The sequence below is a fragment of the Hirundo rustica genome, chromosome 4, assembly GCF_015227805.2.
Source record: "Hirundo rustica isolate bHirRus1 chromosome 4, bHirRus1.pri.v3, whole genome shotgun sequence".
NCBI lineage: Eukaryota > Metazoa > Chordata > Aves > Passeriformes > Hirundinidae > Hirundo > Hirundo rustica.
In genome coordinates, this window is record NC_053453.1 from 50914081 (window position 1) to 50924151 (window position 10071).

Consider the following 10071-nt stretch of genomic DNA (forward strand, 5'->3'; position numbering starts at 1 on the left):
TTCTGATCTTGAAGTCTAAGCACATTGCTGGTAGGCCTGGTTTTAATGCATTAATTGTAGCATAAAAAGAACCTACAGGAATATGGTATGAAGCAGTAAATCACTACAGTTACAGTTCAGCTTTGGTCATAACAAATTGATGGGTTGACTTGCCTTATCTTGGCTCTGTGTTTTTCTGCTTTTGCTGTCAGATGAAAGCAGCATAGATGCGTAAAGATAGCAGAAATTTATCATACGTTTTGGCTATTTGTTCAAACTCCAGTACAGTTGTTGTAGAGCCACTGAGGTTGTGGCTCTGATTAACATAACTTAAAGTTCATATTTACAGTCCATTTAAGTTTTAAAAGTTATTTTCCCCAACTATAAAGAACATAATGTATTTATTGTGAGTGACTTTCTCTGTTACATTGTTACCCTGATGTGACTGCCTTGCACGGAGCTCTTTTATTGGTTTCCTTTAGTTGCTTCCAAAGCAGCCAAACGTAAAGAAGCACGATATAATACTTCAGTCACTCTTCTTCACAGCAAGAGACTTCTCTGGGAAGCCAAGTCCCTAAACAGTCCTTGGCAAAAAACCTGTGCTTTATTGGTTCTACACTTGTTACTATCGCACTTTGGGATCAACAGGCATCTTCCAGACAAGGTAAAGACTGGGAAAGTCGTATAAGAAAGCACCTAAATGTGCAAATACATGATGATTGACCCTGGAACCTGCAGGTGTCACCACAATTAGATCTTAATACAGTAGAGGATCTACACCTTTATTGTTTGTTCTGTTTGAAGGAAAAAGGAAGTCACATTTTGTAGCATGAGGCAGCAGTCAAAGGGATGAAGAGAACAAGTTCATTATGAATGAGCTCAAAAGATCTTTCTAATGTTGTTACAGTGGGGGGAAAAAAACCCACAAATATGAGGTCTCTGGTCCATATGCCTATTCAGTAATTTGCTGTGTAAAGATTGGGGCATGGAACTGTTGTTTTACCATGCTTCTGTGAAGCTTTCCAGTACTTAAATGTTTATCCCTAACTGCAAGTTCTGGTTTTCAAAGACCAGAATACCTGCCTTTACCTGAGAAACAGGTAGTTACAATTTACCTCTTGTCAGTATAAATGCTGACAAAAGCAAAGTTTAGGAAAAAAAGTAAAAATGTTGTGAGACTATGGCCATTTCTGATGGTTAAAAAACTGCTCTAAGCTTGCCTAAAAATGTGAAATATGCTGAAAGGAGAAGCCAAAAACCCTTCCTTTGTAGGACCCTCCCAAATGTCTGGAATTTCTTAGCTTTCCCGAGCGTGAGAAAGATTTTTCAAGCATACATTCATCTTTGACATGAAAACACTGAATGCCTTTTAAACTGTCTCAGATTTCTGGCTTGAGTTTCCCTAAGTTTGTGATTTCTAACCTGTAATGCCACCCATAAAAATGAGACAAATAGTTTATGTTGCACTATGCTGAAAAAATTATTTTTCTATATATATGCATTCAAAAATGTATTCTAAATTAAGTGGAGAGTCTGGAAAACAACCTGTAATGAAGTATAGATGTATAATTTGCATTCGTATATGTTTGCCTCACAATAGATAACATAATGAAGACTATAAATTCATAGCAAAGGCATTTAAGCAAGTGTTACAGACATGCTCTTGTCTTAGACTGAGCTGATAAGGAAGTGTAAAAAAGCTGTATGAAGTATTAATTCGGTCTTGGCAGGTTTCACTATGAAAATGAGATTCCCTTTGAGAAATGCAATAGAAACTGGAGAGGTTTACTAGAAATAAAGTAAGCAGTTCCCTAATCATTATAGCACTGCATAACTATACTTTCCAGAATCAATTTTTTCTTTTCCGCAGTCTTGATTAATTTAGAAAAATTAAGTGGCTTTTTATTAACTCTAGTTTTCTCATTAGAAATGTCTGTTTTTGAAGTAGAAATTGAAAAGTGATAAGAAAGCAACATGCCTTAGTGTAATGGGACATATTGCTTCTAGAGCAGTTCCAGAGCTGGCAGCCACCGGGAATGCTGCTCTGCCAGTGTCACCTGACACTGAACAGGCTGGTGAATAAAGGGATGCCCAGCACTCTATGGCTGTCCCCAGACTAGGAAAGGAATTTGTACAACTGCTTTAAAACATCCTACTGCTTATCTTGCGATAGTCAAAGGCCTATACCAACAAGGATTGAAAACAGGAGTGTCAGCTCCTGCTTAAGTATGCTGGCAGAAATGGAATGGACAGTTTTCAGGACATTTCCAAACCAGAATTATTTGGATATTTATTTATGTCAAACAGACAGAAGCTATATTTACCATATATAAACTATTAATTCAGCTCCACTGTTTTTTGAAGCTTCAGTGGATTTTTGTCTATATTTAGGTAGTAACAATTTCATAAGAAAAAAAATCTGTGTTAAGAGATCAGTCAGGTTACAAAATGCAGTATTTAAAAGTCAGGAAGAGACAAAAAGCACAGAAACACATGGGCTGTTGAAATGCTGATGAGAGACAAATGTCCACTAGCATACTTGGATGCCTTGGAATGAATGGAGTCAACCTTACAAAACATCTGTAAGGTCAAAGAGAACTATTATCCCCACTTCACCAATAGGAAATGGAGTGGGAGAGTTTATACATAGCTAAAGCGTATTTAATAATTTAATTTAGTTTTGAAACATCACTGGATGATTTTTATTTAGGGGCAGTGACCTCTCTCCCCCAAAGAACAGCTGACAAAATCTTAAATTGAGCCACTAGTATTTGTGGTTGTTGCCGAAGGCGTGATCCTGCTCTCCGTCCCGTCCCAGGCCATGCACGCCTGGTGCTTTTCCTGTGTTGGATCTGGTAGTTATGCCACCAAATTTGCAAGCTGAGCTGGCAGCTGCTGCAATGCCATTGCAAGATGTGTTCCAAGTGGAAGCAGGGAAGTGCATAGGCAGGAATGGTCAGGACTGAGCAAGATGGACTGTTTTCTGACAAACCTGCATGTCAGGTATACTACTAGTGTGAAACACAGCCTGAAAACTTTGACTCCGATAAGCAGATACTACCCTTACTGCAAGCCAGAGATATTGTCTGGCAACAATCTGGAATGTTTAGAGCAGGGCACCTGCTTTGGCAGAAGTACAGGAATGTAAACAGATTGCTACTGCTTGTTACATCCAGCTCTCTGGTGGGGGATGAAGTTGAGAGATGAGATACAGTGTGGGACCAGGAAAACATCTAGCAGATTATACATTCCATACAAAATACATCCATCTAACTGATTGTACATTAAAAAAAAAAAAAAAAAATGAACTTACCACTTTAATTGGAATTCCTGTCAGCATACATGTGAGGCAATACTTGTCCATTCAGACCTGGTAAAATCTGAGTCAGCTGAAATACTGTGACAAGTTCCAGTGCTTAAAAATGCAGCTTGTTTGGAAAGGCTCCAGAGGCAAGCAATAAAATAATCAGATGCCCAGCAAACAGTCTGTTATGCTGGAACATCTATAGAGAGGCATAACAAATTTCAAATATGTAAGAAGTATCTATAAAAAGGAAGGGAATAAACTGTTCTCCAATGCAATAACATGAGGGCTGGATTTAAGTTGAGACAAAAAAGAAGGGGTTAAACTATATATACTAATTTTGTAATTGTAAGAATAGCAAAGTACTAGAACAGATCACTTAAGGAAGATGCAGAATTTCTGTATTTAAAAGGTTTAAAGGGTATATAGAACAAACAATAGCCTGTAAAAGCCAAAATATTTGACTTCATAACCCCCACATAATTTGTTGACTCTGCTGAATCTGATTTCTAAAATGTATGTGTTAATTTTCTTCTATGATTTACAACTAATGATTTCTTACAAAGTGAGAATTGTATGGTTGGCATTCTCTCTCAATTCATGCCCTTGACAAACTATTGTTTTCTTCCCAATTAAATTTCATCAAATGTCAAAATTTCCAGTCCATCTAATTCACTAAAGTATTATTTCTAGGGCTTGCTATCTCATGTCTAAATCGAAGCTGAGTCCTCTCTGTGCCTTTCTGCCATGGGTGCCAGTCAACCTCAGCATGTGGAAACAGCTTCTCTGAGAAAACTCGTCTGTTCCGTAGCCTAACCCCATCACCCTTGGAGGTTCCCCCCACTGGCACCCTGGTCCCCTCTCTCTCCCTGTTAGGGTTTCGTTCTTCTGCAGGGTTCTTAAGCATATCTCTGAACTCTTGTCTCCATCAGACCACTTGCTGCTTCTGCCTTTACTTTTACTCCTTGTTATGTGAATTTCTGTACTGAAAATTTGGTATCTCTGCCAATTTTGGGTCCCCAAAAATTTTAAAGTTACTATTCAAAATTTAAAGTTACTGTTTCTATACAACTTTCTGAAGTTTTCTCATCATTTCCACAGGGTTGGTTGCATTAATAAAGTAAACCTTTGACACGTTCTTGCCTTTTGCATTCAAGTGTGTAAGCAGACAGTCAGATCATAAACACACAAAGATAATAAACAAAGACATGCCAGTTTTATCCAGTGAGATCTTTATGATTTCATTACTGCAGCAGCAGTCCTATGCCTTGACCCTCGTTGAGCCCTCTGTGTCGTGCTGCCCTCTCAGTCTCAAGCAAAAGAGAAGATCCTAAGTTGTAGGGGAAAAGAAAAAACACCCCGGCAATAATGTTCCTCTGTGTCCTGCCCGAAGAAGGCGGTAAAAGCGACAAGAGGAGAGGAAAAGCTGATTGACCCCGACGTGATTCGAACACGCAGCCTTCTGATCTGGAGTCAGACGCGCTACCGTTGCGCCACGAGGTCTTGCTGGACGCGGTTAAGCAGACTGTTAGAATTCGGCCGCCGCGGGCCGCTGGCAGTACAGCCCCTCTGTCCGGCGGGGTAGGGCGGGGGGCGGATGGGGCTGGCGCGGCCGACGACCCTACCCGTCCTCCCCGGCAGCCGCACCCCTGCGCCGGCCCCTCTGCTCCAGCACTGTTCCGTTGCCGCCTTCCGCACAAGCACGTTAACTCTCCCCACCCACACCCCCGCTAGTGGCCCACGGCAGCAACGGCCTTCCGCCTCCGCTCCTTAGCGGTGCCGAGCTCGCCTCCCGCGCAGTCGCCGCCCTTCGCAGGCTTGTGGGTCTATGCTCCCGCTGCCAGAAGCCGCCCCTATAGTCCCTCCGCCCGCAGTACAGCATTTATAGTCAACCAGCAGGGACATGGTTGACAGGATTTGCCGATAAAACTGATTCCGCGAAATACTTTTTCAGGCAGTTCCTCGTTAGTATAGTGGTGAGTATCCCCGCCTGTCACGCGGGAGACCGGGGTTCGATTCCCCGACGGGGAGGCCAAAAAGGTGTGTTTTTTTTTTTTCTACTTGTTGCCGGCGAGTGGCGCCTTTTATTGCCGTCGGCGTCAACGGCTCGTGCAGAGCAGGGCAACAAAAAACACCTCCGGGCACAGCTCTCCCCGTCGGGGAATCGAACCCCGGTCTCCCGCGTGACAGGCGGGGATACTCACCACTATACTAACGAGGAGCCGCGACCTTTTCTTCCCCGCGGGAGCCCCTCCCGCTCTGCCGAGCCCGCGGCACCTGCGCGGCTGGGTGTGGGTGGGCCGGGCCGGAGCTGGCGGGGAAAGCGCCGCGGGCACGGGGACACGGACAGGCTCCACACGCTGCGGGCACGGGGACACGGACAGGCTCCGCACGCTGCGGGCACGGGGACACGGACAGGCTCCGCACGCTGCGGGCACGGGGACACGGACAGGCTCCGCACCACCGGACACAGGGACACGGACAGGCTCCGCACCCACCCGCCCCACTGCGGCCCGCCGCGCAGCCGCAAGCGGACCTGCGGGCACGGATCCCTGGAAACTGCCGCGGGAGGGAACTGCCCCGCTGGAGGCGGGGGGATCGGAACAGCAGCGGCAGCTCGGGTGTCTTTGCGTTTGTAGTTGCGCATCTCGTTCACGCAGAGTTTCTTTTTACGGGAACCTGAGAAGGGCTGGAGTCAGCAGTCCTTGAGGTTAAGGAACCGGAGCACCTGCTCCTTACTTACCTAAAAAAGGAACAAGGCAAATGGAAACCAGCTACTTTGAGATTTCATAGTAAAAGGCAGAAGGACATGGGCTGACCATCTGGCTTGATGCTGAACGTGTCAGCAGAAACGTGGTTGTAAGTTTGTATCACATTGACATTAGACAAGAAACTAAATTTAATATGCTGACTTCTGAGATGAAGAATTAACCCCATGTAATAAACAAGCGGTTGGAGCAAATGGTGTTTTCTTTTGATGGCCTCCACTACTGCTAGTATTTATTTGCATAAATGAACCCCAGCTTAGCTTTTTCAGATAATCATAGCTAAAGAGCAAAGAGAATCCTTTATGTAGACTTCTAAATATAAGTGACCTGTAAACAATGCATTTCTGAGAATTGGCATACTCATTTAAATATTTGAATGTGTTTCTCAGTGAACGCAACGCTGAGAAACAAGGGCTGTGATTTGGTGATAGGCAACACGTTTAAATTTTGTCCTGAAAAGTGAAAAATAACAACCACAGTCTCAACAATTTCAAGACTTTAGATATAGTGTAAGGAGTCATATTGTAGGGCTGTGATCTGGTGATAGGCTCTAAGCTTCCCAGAGCAGGATCAAAAACAGTTTTGCCAGGCTGATCTACGCTTGCTGTGCACGTTCAAATTTTATTTGAAAGATATTAATGGTTTGCTTGAAGCTCGGAGACTTTCTGGTGGATCAAACTTTGTCTGTTTGCGTTTTATGGGACCACACACACTTAGTTTAGATCTTTTTGCCTGCAATTTCTCAGTTCCTTCTGTTCATTAACCCTTGTGGTCAGGGAGCTGAGCTTCAGACATCTTTATGTACTCTAAACAAGAAGATGACTTATCCAAAAATACCTAAGAAGGGGAGCAAGAAGAGACATGGAGATGTGAGTCAGCACAGCAAAAGGGCTTTTTTGAGATTGATACACTATTATGAGGCTGCAATGATTTGCAGTTACAGAGCAAATGCATTCCTTGTTGATTTGTCACAGAGACATGCAAATACAAAGCAGAACAAGTACTGGGAACTGCTATCAATGCTCCAAGATCTGTGGAGGCTCTGTCTTCTCCTCAGGATCTACATGCAGCTATTTCATGTGTCCAGTTCTAACAATCTTGTTGCATGATTTCCTCATCTTTGCATCTGCTCTGTGTTTAGCTTGTCCCTAGTGGCTGCTAAAAGACGACTCGTGAAAGTCACCTGCAAGAGGCCCATTACAGCCTTAGGCAGGAGCAGGGCTGGGATCTAGTACATCATTGTAGATGAATGCTAGTTACCTCCTCTTCAGCTTGCTTAGCTGAAGCTCATCTTGTAAAATGTCCAGATGAGTTTTGAATCTCATCATGGATGGGAAATCCCATTACCTCCTTGCCACAACAGGTTGTCTACCCTCACTGTGAAGAATTTCCACATACCCCCCTGTGGCTAAGTCTCTCTCTCGGAGCTCTGGCTCCATTTTTGCTCTGGCTAGCTTGAGAGACAAACCACAGTTGGAAGGATTTTTCCTCAGGGCCCCAAAAAAACCCAGGAGCAGCTGTGAACCTTTTCCTTTAGAAAGAGATCAGGTTCCCGTCGATGGCAAAGGAAGGGTCTGCACTTGATCCGGGGGGAAATCAGGGCTTTATTCAGTCTTTCTTCTGTGGCCCTGCCCCAGCCTGCATCAGGAGCCCTTACCCAGTCCACAAGCCAAGAGAAAGAACCTGCTGCATGGCCTGCCTTATCTCCAGGGGAGGGCCTAAACACGGCTAAAAGCCACTGCCCACTCAGGGATAAGGTGAGCGTGGAATAGGGTTGGATTATATTCCAGTGCGGGGAGATGGGCGGGGAAAAGGGTCAGGGACAAACCTCGGGATGTTGTATTTTCCAGGGGAGCAGGGGGTACAGAAGAAACCATTACAAAACCCAATATAGAAATGAAATACAATATGAACCCAAATAATAGACAGCAACACCCCCCTCCCTGGAATTTGCCATGTTGCAATTTCATCATTTTGCTGTGCTTGTCCAAGAGATGTCTGGCTCCATCTTCTTTGTTCCCTCCCAAAGGGCAGCTGAAGACATAAATCAGATCATTCTGTAACCTTCTCTTCCTCAGGCTGAACAAACCAACCATTTTCAGTGTCTCCTTGTTTGTCACATGCTCCAGCTCTCCATTTGTTTGGCGACCCTTCACTATACTCGTTGTAGTTTGTTGGTATTTTTGTTGTCATCTAAGTGTTTCACACTGCCCCGGACTGTCCTGCATAAGCAGCCTCACAAGTGCCCTGAGGGGGTGGGGTAATCACTTCCCTCGATCTTACAGCTAGACTGTTACTGATATTTCCCAGTGTATCACTAATTTCCATTGCTATAAGAGCAACCACTCACTCTAGCCTGCCGTTATTGTTCACTGGGAACCTTTTCTGTAAGGCTCTTGTTTACCCAGTCAGCTCCTGGCTGCTTGAGTTATTATATCCAAGGTGCAGGACTTTATATTTGCCTTAATTGTGTTGGAAGAAATTAATACTGGTCCACGTCCCCAGCCTTTCAGAGTCCTGCCAATGACAGCCCGGGCCTTGGGGGATTCAGCTGCTTCCTTCAATTTGGTGTTATCCACCTGAGTCACCTGCTGATACTTATTTGCCTTGGCAAGTAACATACATTGTTATGGTTCATCAGGTTGAGGTTCATCACTGATCAGTGATGGAGCCTCCCATACCTGCAGAAATTAATTCTTCTAAATCAATGAAAAAACACAAAACCTAGATGAGGAGGGATGCCTTTTACTGTGTGTGGTGTTTAGGATGCTGTAATGGTTTTAATTTAATAAAACTGGGCAGAAACACCAATTAATGTAGGGGTTCTAGTATTTATTTTCTTTTTGTGGGAGGGAGAGATTAGGAGAAAAAAAAACAAAGCAGGCTTAAGCTTAAAAATGAACAAAAATAGTTTTATTAACATATACTAAAAAAATGAGAAAAAATGGGTTGAGAAAGAAGAAAAACTTAAACTAAAACAGAATGATACTTTAAAACATGCTTCCTTCCTCTTACAAACTATTAACTTTCTTATTGAACAACACAGAAAGACACAACTTAGGATTTTCAGTCAGTTTCACTATTTAGGCATAACTACTCATTACTTTAGGAGAAGAGTCTTTCTAAGATCTTTTTATGAAGATGTTTGTCACAAGACAAAATAGTCCAGTGCTCTCAATGTCACACATCTGCTGCCGCCCAGAGTTTTTGCAGACTGTGATGTTCTATTAGCAAAGCTTCTCAGTGTATTTGGGGTACTTTTTAAGAATACTTCTTATAGTCTAAAATCATCTTTGTCTCAAAAGCTGAGACCTTCTTTTAACCCAGGAGTGGAGGCTTTAAAGTTCCCAAATAAATTTTAATTACATCAATCCTCAATTTTTGATTAGAATTAGCATTCTACCCAGCAATACTAAGACGCTGGAAAGAACAGTCCATTTCTCTATAATTTACCTTAAAGAAGTCCAGTTAAAAATATCCACTTCTTCAATCCTATTCCAATATTATTAGTTCTTTCACTTCTAATCTAATTGACTTCATTCAGTGTCTGTTCTAGTACTCTTTGTTTTCTTTCTTCTTTCTTTTAAGGAAGAATTGTGCTTTAAAAGTTCCATTGATTTATTAAAGAAATAAGGGTATTGATCTAGTATCGATACCCAACTGTGACGGACAAAAACTCTCTAACAGTTTAAAGTTAGAAAGTGTATGTTTATTACGGCCGGGCAGCACGCGGGATATTTCCCTAATTCGCACTGCGAAATTCACAGGTAATTACAAAGCCTTTTATTTACAAAGGTGTTGAATATCCAAAATACAAATGCATATTCATACCCCTGTCACCTCCCATTCCTCACTTCATATGCTAATTGGCAAAAAGGCTATTAAGCATGCGTACTTTGTTTCTTAAAATGAGTCGGGGGTCTATTCTGGGGAGGGGTCACCCAAAATGAGGAAGTAAGATGAGTCTTCCTCGTCCTGACCTTTCTACCTTTTCAATGCATTCGTGACAAATGATTCCTT

At 42.9% G+C, this 10071-nt stretch overlaps 3 non-coding genes across 3 annotated transcripts; 1 reads left to right on the plus strand and 2 right to left on the minus strand.

The window, feature by feature from the left end:
* Positions 1 to 4714: 4714 nt before the first annotated feature.
* Positions 4715 to 4786, minus strand: TRNAW-CCA (transfer RNA tryptophan (anticodon CCA)). The gene has a single exon. It is a non-coding gene; the product is annotated as a tRNA-Trp (tRNA).
* Positions 4787 to 5242: 456 nt separating this feature from the next.
* TRNAD-GUC (transfer RNA aspartic acid (anticodon GUC)) lies at positions 5243 to 5314 on the plus strand. The gene has a single exon. It is a non-coding gene; the product is annotated as a tRNA-Asp (tRNA).
* A 118-nt stretch (positions 5315 to 5432) lies between these two features.
* TRNAD-GUC (transfer RNA aspartic acid (anticodon GUC)) lies at positions 5433 to 5504 on the minus strand. Its single transcript has one exon. It is a non-coding gene; the product is annotated as a tRNA-Asp (tRNA).
* Between the last annotated feature and the right edge of the window lie 4567 nt (positions 5505 to 10071).